Source organism: Oryzias latipes, chromosome 21 (assembly GCF_053564925.1).
Source record: "Oryzias latipes strain Hd-rR chromosome 21, Olatipes_Hd-rR_3.1".
Classification (NCBI taxonomy): Eukaryota; Metazoa; Chordata; class Actinopteri; order Beloniformes; family Adrianichthyidae; genus Oryzias; species Oryzias latipes.
This window is the reverse complement of record NC_136257.1, coordinates 32,503,218-32,514,990: the sequence shown is the minus strand read 5'-3', so window position 1 is coordinate 32,514,990 and position 11,773 is coordinate 32,503,218.

Genomic DNA, 11,773 nt, shown 5'->3' with positions numbered 1-11,773 from the left:
GGGGACGACGAGACGGCCTACAGAGACGAAGTCCTGAAACTCTCAAGGTGGTGTCAGGCTAATAACCTCATCCTGAACACCACCAAGACCAAGGAGATCATCCTGGACTTCAGAAAAAACAGAACAGATCCACCCCCACTCTACATCGATGGAAACTGTGTGGAGAGGGTCCACAGCTTCACCCTCCTGGGCACCACCATCTCTGCTGACCTCACATGGTCTAACAACACCATGACTGTCATCAGGAAGGCCCAGCAACGCCTGCACTTCCTGAGAAAACTTAGGAGGAACGACGTCAGCCAGGAGCTGCTGGTAACGTTCTACCGCTCAACCATTGAGAGCATTCTGTCCTATGGCATCACAGTGTGGTTTTCCCACTGCACTGAAGCAGAACGGCAGAGTCTCCAGAGAATGGTAAAGACAGCGCAGAGGATCATCGGCTGCCCCCTCCCCTCACTGAAGGACATTTACCAGTCTCGCTGCCTCAGCAGAGTGACTAGCATCACCACTAACTCCACCCATTCTGCTTTCCCTCTGTTTGAACTGCTGCCCTCTGGAAGGAGGTACAGGTCCATCAGAACCAGGACAAACAGACTAAGAAACAGCTTTTTTCCACAGGCAATTATCATACGGAATGCACATACGTCCACCAACCACACCTCACTCTAATTTTACTACAATGCGTGCAATATCCTGACTGTCTAACCGGGTCACTGTGCAATAACTTGATATTTATTAAGCTGTGCTCACAGCAACTCATGTAATTCCATTCTATTTTATTCACAAATATTTAATATTTAACAGTTTCTGTCCATATTGTTCATTTTTTGTTAAGAGTTGTAAATACAGTATTTCTTTTTCTATTCTATTTTTATTTTTATTTTATGTAACTCCTTCACTCCAAGGCTGCTGCAATTTTATTGTATCCCCATGTACAATGACAATAAACGATTCTGATTCTGATTTTATCACTTAGACACAGATGGAGAACCATATCAACTGGATTGGTAACAGCAACAACCACCGACCAAGCCGGCAAGCCCTGGCAGAAAAGATCCCCACAAGAAACACTGCAGGCTGTTCCATAAAAAATATAGTTTTACCATTGCCTTGCAGATCACAGTTGAAGTGGTTTAGTTTTCCTAAAAAAATTCAGAATGATTGAAGTTACAGGTGAACTTTTAGACAACATTTGATCCAAAAAGGTCCGAAAACGTCTTTTTAGGCAAAACTGCAAACACCTATTTTTTTGCATAACTTATCTTTCAAATATCAGCACAAAAAAATTAAAAACGGTAGGGATCTGTGTTTGCTGCCTTCCATATTTTTTTCAGACTTAAAAGTGTAACAGATGATTTATAAAAAATCCTTTTTCATCCAAAAACCTGTGTTAAATCTGTCTAGACTCCAAACAAACATTTTTTTATGGTAACTTATGTTTCAACAATCGACACCAATTTTCACAGACCTAAAGCTGAACATGTCCCATAGCTCCCTGAATATTTTCATAGATATAAAATGAACTGGTCATTCTAACATCTAGCATTCTAACATCTAACATCTTACATGTCAAAGCCTCTCTCAGCCTGGCTCTGCTGAAGGAGTCGTGTTACAACCCCGCCCCCTCCTGCTGGGACCCCTGCTATGTAAATTAGCAAGCAGTGAACAGAGAGATGAGGAGTAAGAATGGCCATTACTCAGGCATGCATAATCCAAAGACAGCCAGTTAAACAATGAAAGACATATTTTTTCGGTATGTCTTTCATACATCTTTAGTATTAAAAACTCTCCAAGATGAATGTGCCTGACTCCACCTGCAGGTGGATCACAGACTTCCTGACGGACAGACAGCAGTATGTGAGGCTGGGGAAGCTCGTCTCAGATACTCGGACCACAAGCACCGGATCCCCCCAGGGCTGTGTCCTTTCATCCCTGTTACTCTCCCTGTACACAAACAGCTGCACAGCTGGTCACCTGTCTGTCAAACTCCTGAAGTTTGCTGACGACACCACACTCATCGGCCTCATCTCTGACGGAGATGAGTTGGCCTACAGGAGTGAAATAGCCAGGCTGGTGTCATAGTGCAGCGCTAACAACCTGGAGCTTAATGCTCTGAAGACAGTGGAGATGACAGTGGACTTCAGGAAGGCCCCAGCCCCCCTCCCCCCTGTCATCCTCTGTGACTCCCCGGTGACCTCTGTGGAGTCCTTCTGCTTCCTGGGAACCATCATCAGCCAGGACCTCAAGTGGGAGCAGAACATCAGCTCCATCACTAAGAAGGTCCAGCAGAGGATGTACTTCCTGAGGCAGCTGAAGAAGTTTCACCTCCCTGAAAAGATGCTGGTAGACTTCTACGATGCCATCATCGAATCCACCCTCACGTCCTCCATCACAGTCTGGTTCGCTGCGGCCACGGCCAGAGACAAGGCCAAGCTGCAACGCGTCATCCACTCAGCAGAGAAGGTGATCGGCTGCCACCTCCCGTCTCTCCAGGAGCTGCACATCTCCAGGACCTGGAGGCGGGCAGCCAGGATTGTAGCCAACCCCTCTCATCCAGGACATAATCTCTTTCGGCCCCTCCCTTCTGGCAAGAGGCTCCGGTCCATCAGGACCAGGACCTCGCGCCACAAGAACAGCTTCTTCCCCACTGCAGTCAGCCTGCTGAACAGTACCCCAACTCCCCCAGGTGACCCCCCCTCCCCCCCCCGCCCACCAAAGGACTGTCGGTGCCACTTACAGGCCCCACCATCCCAGCCCATCTGTGCTCCCACTTTAATTCACCTTACTCTACTGTATATAGTGTGTTGTTGTTGTTAACTTAATTTTTAACTTATTCTTAATTGCACTATACACCAAGTCAAATTCCTCGTTTTGTAAAGTGCGCTCTACTGAACCTGGCAATAAAACTTTTTCTGATTTCTGATTCTGATTCTGATTCTATTAATCATTGTTTTTTATTCATTCAAAATGCAATTAAATCAATATTTTATCTTTTTTCTTTTCCTTTTTCTTTTTTTTTATCTCTTATATCCTTTTTTATAATCAATGTTTGAACTTCTTTTCCTTTCTATTGTCATGGTTTCAGTTTGTTGTCTTGTTTTTCGCTTTAGTTCTTGTTCTGTCTTGTTTGGTTCTGTTTCCTGTTTTATTTTGAAAGGTTTCCTGTCTTGTCATGTTTCTTGAGTTTTACTTCCTTTGGTCCCCATCTGCCCTAATCGTGTTCACCTGTGTCTTGTCTGCCCTGTCTGTATATAAGTCTTGTCTCTCCCTTCCTCCTGTGCTGGTCCATTAACTTCTGCTCATGTTGATCACGTCTTCTTGTCTGGCGTCCATGTCCCTTGCCATGCCACAGTAAGTTTTTGTTTTTAGTTTTGTCATCCTGCTCTGCAGCGCTTTTTGTTAGTTAAATAAACCCACTTGCCCTGAACCCGTTTGCCTCCCGTCTCTGCGCCTGGGTCCTACCTGCTCTCGAGCCTCCCCCCCACACGACATCTATACATCCAATGAAATTAAACTACAAATCAACAAACACAACTGATAACAAATGTCTCTAAAAAATGATGTGTATATTTGCAGAACCTTAAAAACACCAAACAAATAACAAATGCTTCCCAATTAAAGCACAAAAAATGGAACACAAAATGTAAAACCCAAGTTAGAAATTGCAATTTTAAAAAGATACTTTTTTCAGCAGCTTTTCAAAATCAATCACCAATTCTACTCTTCTGTGGATGAAACAAAGAACTCCAGAACAATGAAGCCATTTCTCTAAGTCTCTCTCACCTTCAGTTTTAAACAAGGTCTGTGAAAATCCACCATACATTGGTCACATGAACTCAGAGACCTGCTAAAAGTGCACAATTGTAAAAGCTCTTTTATATAGACAACTGTTTGTTTGCTTAGAGCTCTAAATATAAAAAAAAATGCTTTTCTATCACCTAGACACAGATGGAGAACCATATCAACTGGATTAATAACAGGGTGGCATGTTTAGGTTTAAACTTACATCAAAAGACAACATGAAGCTGTCCATCACATTTTTGACCTAAACATGTAAACACATCCTTGGCTCTGCGGTTAGGAAATGGTATTTGGGAATCTCTTTATACCAGGAGCCAGCCTGGCCATTGGAACATCGCCACAGTGCCCATCCAGACTGGGACAGCAACGGGGTCCACTTCAGAGCCGTGAGCTGCTGTGTTTAACTCCAGCTGTCCCAGCAAGGGAAACAACTGCAGCAACATCCACTGACCAAGCTGACAAGCCCTGGCAGAAAAGATCCCCACAAGAAAAACACTGGCTCAGGCAGGCTGGTCAAAAAAAAATAGTTTTGCCATTGTCTTGCAGCTCGCAGATCAAGTGGTTTAGTTTTCCAGTAATGTCAGTCAAGAATGCAAGTTCAGATTCACAATGTTCATATTCACCATATTCAACAGACATCTCCTCCAATAGCACCTTAAAAATCCTGTGCTGTTTTGCTTTGCAGCTGAGGTTGTTTACCATTTTCAGAATAAGAGTCATTATATGTCCAGAGCCAATCACTTCTGCACATAAGGCCTGCTGGTGAATGACGCAGCAGTAATGCAGACATTTTGGAAAGTCTGGGTCAGCTTTACAGTGAGTGATGAAACCTGTTTGTCTATTGATCATAGCAGGAGTCCCATCTGCAGTCACTGCTACCAGCTTTTCTAATTGTACCTTTTTCTGCACAAAAACTCCTTCACCGTGTTATACATTTCAACTCCTCTTGTAGTTGTCTGTTAGGGCAGATGTGTCAGGAGTTCTTCTCTTGTGGAAACCAAAAGCTATGCTGTACTGTTGCCGTCCACAGACTCATCACACTGGACGTTAACCACCTGCACTTTGCAAGATCCCGGTCCAGCTAATTGGCCAAGTTATCAGACATAGCTGACACTCATCTAGACATTGTAGTGGAAATTGAATGAGTTCTATTGTTCTCATCCTTAGGGACAGTGATAGCAATTATCATCATTGCTTGAATTTTTTTCATGCTATATGCAAAAGTCTTTGTCCCTTAAGGCAACAGATTACAGCCCCCCCCCCCCCCCCCCCCCCCCAGGCTGCTGTCGTATTAACATTAGCTTGGAGCTCCAGAATGGACAAGAAAAAACGACGAGAATGGCTCGAGCAGGGCGTTGCTCACGGGGCGGTCGCTCGTGCCATGCGGTCGCACGTGCTCGGGCCCGCTAAATGCTACTTGTAGCTTTAATTATTATTATTATTATTATTATTCCGACTTTTCCGTCGCCTTTTTGAGGCCTTTAACATACCCCAAAACTCACCAAATTTTGTATACACATCAGGAGTCGCGAAAAATTTCATATTTTATAGGAGAACGGCATAGGTAAACAAAAATGGCTCGATAGCGCCACCTGCAAAATTTGTTTTCGCGAGCACCTCCATATGCTTTATAGTACAAACCTGATTTTAACAGGGCATGTTCATCGGATAGAAACCTACAAAAAAGTCTCTTGGGACCAAGCTGTCAGTCGCACAGGAAGTCTGATATTTTGATGACAATATGTCATTTTTGCTTCATTTTGGACATTTGCAGGCCTCGCTCTAGAACGAACTCCTCCTAGAGATTTGAGAGTAATGACTCCAAACTTTGGTTTTGTAAACTAAACACATGTCCGATGTTAAATTGCAAAGCTTTTAAGTTTTTATGGATGTTTGTGACCATGGCGGCGCGTCAAAATTGGAGGTCGTTTCGAAAACACGCCATGAAAAGAAAAATGGCCATTACTCAGCCATGCATAATCCAATCTGATCCAAAATTGATGTGCATGATTGTAGTCTGACCCTGAACACATCAGCAGTGAAAAAATCTGGAAAAAGTGTAGCGCCACCTGCTGGCAAGAGGAAATGACATGTTTTACTTGGAGCATCACTGCTCCCAGTAGGATGAGCCGACACACCTGAAAATGACGTCCACCTGTTGAAAAGCCATTGAAGTTTACTCTGACAAAAAACCATAACTTTCAATGCGGGGGTGTGGTCGTGACAGAGCGGCAAAGTTGGGCATCTCGCCATGCACACAAAAGTTGCTCTCACGTGCACATTCCTTGTCCAATCTCACTGAAATTCAATGGATATGATGAAGCTTCTATTCTGAACCCATGGATATGACAATCTTGGACGAGCTCTATAGCGCCACCTAGTTATTGCATTGGGCACATTCTGCCCTGTATTTTCTCTTTGCTTTGTCCGATGTGCATGAAATTAAAACTGGAGATACTCTGAAGGGTCCTCTCTCATAATCTGAAGTTTCATGGGTGTACACCTGACGGTGCCTGCGTAACAGGAAGTGGTCGATTATGTGCACCCAAATAATAGAAATTTATTATAAATCAGCCGTTTGTCTCAGGAAGCTGAGATTTCAGAATTAGATGCCTTTAATAACCTCCAGCTTTGATATGTAACACAAAAGGGTCTATGAGAAACTTCATACCTCTTTTTTTCCTATGCAATTTGGGACTGAACAAAGATTTTTAGCATAAATTCTGTTTAGGTTATCAGCACCAAAGACTACACTTTAATAGGCATTTATGTGCTACTGCTTCCTAAAAAAATTCAGAATGATTGAAGTTACAGGTGACATCTTAGAGAGCATTACATCCAAAAAGGTCCGAAAACGTCTTTTTAGGCAAAACTACAAACACCTATTTTTTTTCATAACTTAATCATCATATATCAACACCATTTATTTTTTTAAATGTAGGGATCTGTGTTTGCTGCCTTCCATATTTTTTTCAGAAGTCCAGGTGAAACAGATGATTTAAAAAAAATCCTGATTCATCCCAAAACCTGTGCTTTTTCCGTCTGGACTCCAAACAAGTGTGTTTTAAAATTACTTATGCTTCAAATATCCACACCAAGTTTCACACGCATATAGCTGAACATGTCTAAATGCTTCTTGAATATTCTTTACAGATATAAAATGAACTGGTCAACTGTAGGATGTCATTTCCTCTTACATGCTTCAGTTTTTTCCTCATGCTGCAGCCTGCTCCTCAATCCGCCCTGTTGCTGGAGTCAAATTTCACCCCCCCCCCCCCCCCCCCACACACACACACCAGCTGCCTATTCATATGCTAACTAACCCAGAGGTGAGGTGACAAGAGTTTAGACACAAGAGGGAGGGCAGACTGCTTTTTCATTTGTTTTGTATGTCTTTCATAGATTTTTATGAATAATCATTGCTTTTCTAGTCATGTAAAATGCAATTAACTTAATATTTTATCTTTTTTTTTTTACAAACAAAACATATGAATGTGCTCCAAAACAAAACCCAACTCTCAGTACAGTTCTACAGATGTAACATAAGACTTAGACAGTAAATGTCTCTTTTATCCTTTTTTAATCAATGCTGCAACTTCTTTTCCTTAATATAAATCCAATGAAATTGAACTACAAAACCAAAAAACACAACGTATAGCAAATTTCTCTAAATAAATTATGTGTATATACAATATGTAGCACTTTTAAACAAAATAATAACAAATCCTTCCAATACAAGCACAGAAAAATGGAACACAAAATTTAAAACCCAAATTTGAAATGGCAATTTTAAAAAGATAATTTTTTCAGCCTGCTAAAAGTGCACAATTGGAAAAGCTCTTTTATATAGACAACTGTTTGGTTGCTTAGAGCTCTAAATATAAAAACAATGCCTTTATGGACGTGGCACGGATGGCACGGATGTTCAGCAGGGTAAACCCCAGGAAAGCGGCGGGACCTGATGGAGTTCCCGGAAAGGTTCTGCGGGCCTGCGCCGATCAACTCTCCCAGGTCTTCACAAAAATCTTCAACCTGTCGCTAGCTCAGGCTTTCATCCCTGCTTGCCTGAAGTCATCCACTATCATCCCGATACCCAAAAAGTCCTCATCCACAGCCTTCCTCACGGACTTCCGCCCAGTTGCACTCACTGCTGTCATCACAAAGTGTCTGGAGCGGCTGCTCCTGGGACACATCAAAGACTCCCTCCCTCCAATCTTCGTCCCCCACCAGTTTGCTTACAAAGCAAACAGATCAACGGATGATGCCATTTCCATCACCCTCCACACTGCGCTGAGCCACCTGGAACACAGAGACACCTACGCCAGGATGCTCTTTGTGGACTATAGCTCAGCCTTTAACACAATCATTCCTGACATTCTGGTCAACAAACTGTCTGAACTAGGACTCCACCCACTCACCTGCTCGTGGATCAAGGACTTCCTGACAAACAGACCACAGACAGTCAAACTTGACCCCCACCTCTCCTCCACCCGGACGCTGAGCACAGGCTCCACACAGGGATGTGTGCTGAGTCCTCTGCTGTACACACTGTACACAGCAGACTGCAGACCAGCCCACACCAGCAACACCGTGGTGAAGTTTGCAGACGACACTACTGTGGTGGGGCTGATCTCTGGGGACGACGAGACGGCCTACAGAGACGAAGTCCTGAAACTCTCAAGGTGGTGTCAGGCTAATAACCTCATCCTGAACACCACCAAGACCAAGGAGATCATCCTGGACTTCAGAAAAAACAGAACAGATCCACCCCCACTCTACATCGATGGAAACTGTGTGGAGAGGGTCCACAGCTTCACCCTCCTGGGCACCACCATCTCTGCTGACCTCACATGGTCTAACAACACCATGACTGTCATCAGGAAGGCCCAGCAACGCCTGCACTTCCTGAGAAAACTTAGGAGGAACGACGTCAGCCAGGAGCTGCTGGTAACGTTCTACCGCTCAACCATTGAGAGCATTCTGTCCTATGGCATCACAGTGTGGTTTTCCCACTGCACTGAAGCAGAACGGCAGAGTCTCCAGAGAATGGTAAAGACAGCGCAGAGGATCATCGGCTGCCCCCTCCCCTCACTGAAGGACATTTACCAGTCTCGCTGCCTCAGCAGAGTGACTAGCATCACCACTAACTCCACCCATTCTGCTTTCCCTCTGTTTGAACTGCTGCCCTCTGGAAGGAGGTACAGGTCCATCAGAACCAGGACAAACAGACTAAGAAACAGCTTTTTTCCACAGGCAATTATCATACGGAATGCACATACGTCCACCAACCACACCTCACTCTAATTTTACTACAATGCGTGCAATATCCTGACTGTCTAACCGGGTCACTGTGCAATAACTTGATATTTATTAAGCTGTGCTCACAGCAACTCATGTAATTCCTTTCTATTTTATTCACAAATATTTAATATTTAACAGTTTCTGTCCATATTGTTCATTTTTGTTAAGAGTTGTAAATACAGTATTTCTTTTTCTATTCTATTTTTATTTTTATTTTATGTAACTCCTTCACTCCAAGGCTGCTGCAATTTCATTGTATCCCCATGTACAATGACAATAAACGATTCTGATTCTGATTTTATCACTTAGACACAGATGGAGAACCATATCAACTGGATTGGTAACAGCAACAACCACCGACCAAGCCGGCAAGCCCTGGCAGAAAAGATCCCCACAAGAAACACTGCAGGCTGTTCCATAAAAAATATAGTTTTACCATTGCCTTGCAGATCACAGTTGAAGTGGTTTAGTTTTCCTAAAAAAATTCAGAATGATTGAAGTTACAGGTGAACTTTTAGACAACATTTGATCCAAAAAGGTCCGAAAACGTCTTTTTAGGCAAAACTGCAAACACCTATTTTTTTGCATAACTTATCTTTCAAATATCAGCACAAAAAAATTAAAAACGGTAGGGATCTGTGTTTGCTGCCTTCCATATTTTTTTCAGACTTAAAAGTGTAACAGATGATTTATAAAAAATCCTTTTTCATCCAAAAACCTGTGTTAAATCTGTCTAGACTCCAAACAAACATTTTTTTATGGTAACTTATGTTTCAACAATCGACACCAATTTTCACAGACCTATAGCTGAACATGTCCCATAGCTCCCTGAATATTTTCATAGATATAAAATGAACTGGTCATTCTAACATCTGGCATTCTAACATCTAACATCTTACATGTCAAAGCCTCTCTCAGCCTGGCTCTGCTGAAGGAGTCGTGTTACAACCCCGCCCCCTCCTGCTGGGACCCCTGCTATGTAAATTAGCAAGCAGTGAACAGAGAGATGAGGAGTAAGAATGGCCATTACTCAGGCATGCATAATCCAAAGACAGCCAGTTAAACACTGAAAGACATATTTTTTCGGTATGTCTTTCATACATCTTTAGTATTAAAAACTCTCCAAGATGAATGTGCCTGACTCCACCTGCAGGTGGATCACAGACTTCCTGACGGACAGACAGCAGTAAGTGAGGCTGGGGAAGCTCGTCTCAGATACTCGGACCACAAGCACCCGATCCCCCCAGGGCTGTGTCCTTTCACCCCTGTTACTCTCCCTGTACACAAACAGCTGCACAGCTGGTCACCTGTCTGTCAAACTCCTGAAGTTTGCTGACGACACCACACTCATCGGCCTCATCTCTGACGGAGATGAGTCGGCCTACAGGAGTGAAATAGCCAGGCTGGTGTCATAGTGCAGCGCTAACAACCTGGAGCTTAATGCTCTGAAGACAGTGGAGATGACAGTGGACTTCAGGAAGGCCCCAGCCCCCCTCCCCCCTGTCATCCTCTGTGACTCCCCGGTGACCTCTGTGGAGTCCTTCTGCTTCCTGGGAACCATCATCAGCCAGGACCTCAAGTGGGAGCAGAACATCAGCTCCATCACTAAGAAGGTCCAGCAGAGGATGTACTTCCTGAGGCAGCTGAAAGAGTTTCACCTCCCTGAAAAGATGCTGGTAGACTTTTACACCGCCATCATCGAATCCACCCTCACGTCCTCCATCACAGTCTGGTTCGCTGCGGCCACGGCCAGAGACAAGGCCAAGCTGCAACGCGTCATCCACTCAGCAGAGAAGGTGATCGGCTGCCACCTCCCGTCTCTCCAGGAGCTGCACATCTCCAGGACCTGGAGGCGGGCAGCCAGGATTGTAGCCAACCCCTCTCATCCAGGACATAATCTCTTTCGGCCCCTCCCTTCTGGCAAGAGGCTCCGGTCCATCAGGACCAGGACCTCGCGCCACAAGAACAGCTTCTTCCCCACTGCAGTCAGCCTGCTGAACAGTACCCCAACTCCCCCAGGTGACCCCCCCTCCCCCCCCCCCGCCCACCAAAGGACTGTCGGTGCCACTTACAGGCCCCACCATCCCAGCCCATCTGTGCTCCCACTTTAATTCACCTTACTCTACTGTATATAGTGTGTTGTTGTTGTTAACTTAATTTTTAACTTATTCTTAATTGCACTATACACCAAGTCAAATTCCTCGTTTTGTAAAGTGCGCTCTACTGAACCTGCCAATAAAACTTTTTCTGATTTCTGATTCTGATTCTGATTCTATTAATCATTGTTTTTTATTCATTCAAAATGCAATTAAATCAATATTTTATCTTTTTTCTTTTCCTTTTTCTTTTTTTTTTTATCTCTTATATCCTTTTTTATAATCAATGTTTGAACTTCTTTTCCTTTCTATTGTCATGGTTTCAGTTTGTTGTCTTTTTTTTCGCTTTAGTTCTTGTTCTGTCTTGTTTGGTTCTGTTTCCTGTTTTATTTTGAAAGGTTTCCTGTATTGTCATGTTTCTTGAGTTTTACTTCCTTTGGTCCCCATCTGCCCTAATCGTGTTCACCTGTGTCTTGTCTGCCCTGTCTGTATATAAGTCTTGTCTCTGCCTTCCTCCTGTGCTGGTCCATTAACTTCTGCTCATGTTGTTCACGTCTTCTTGTCTGGCGTCCATG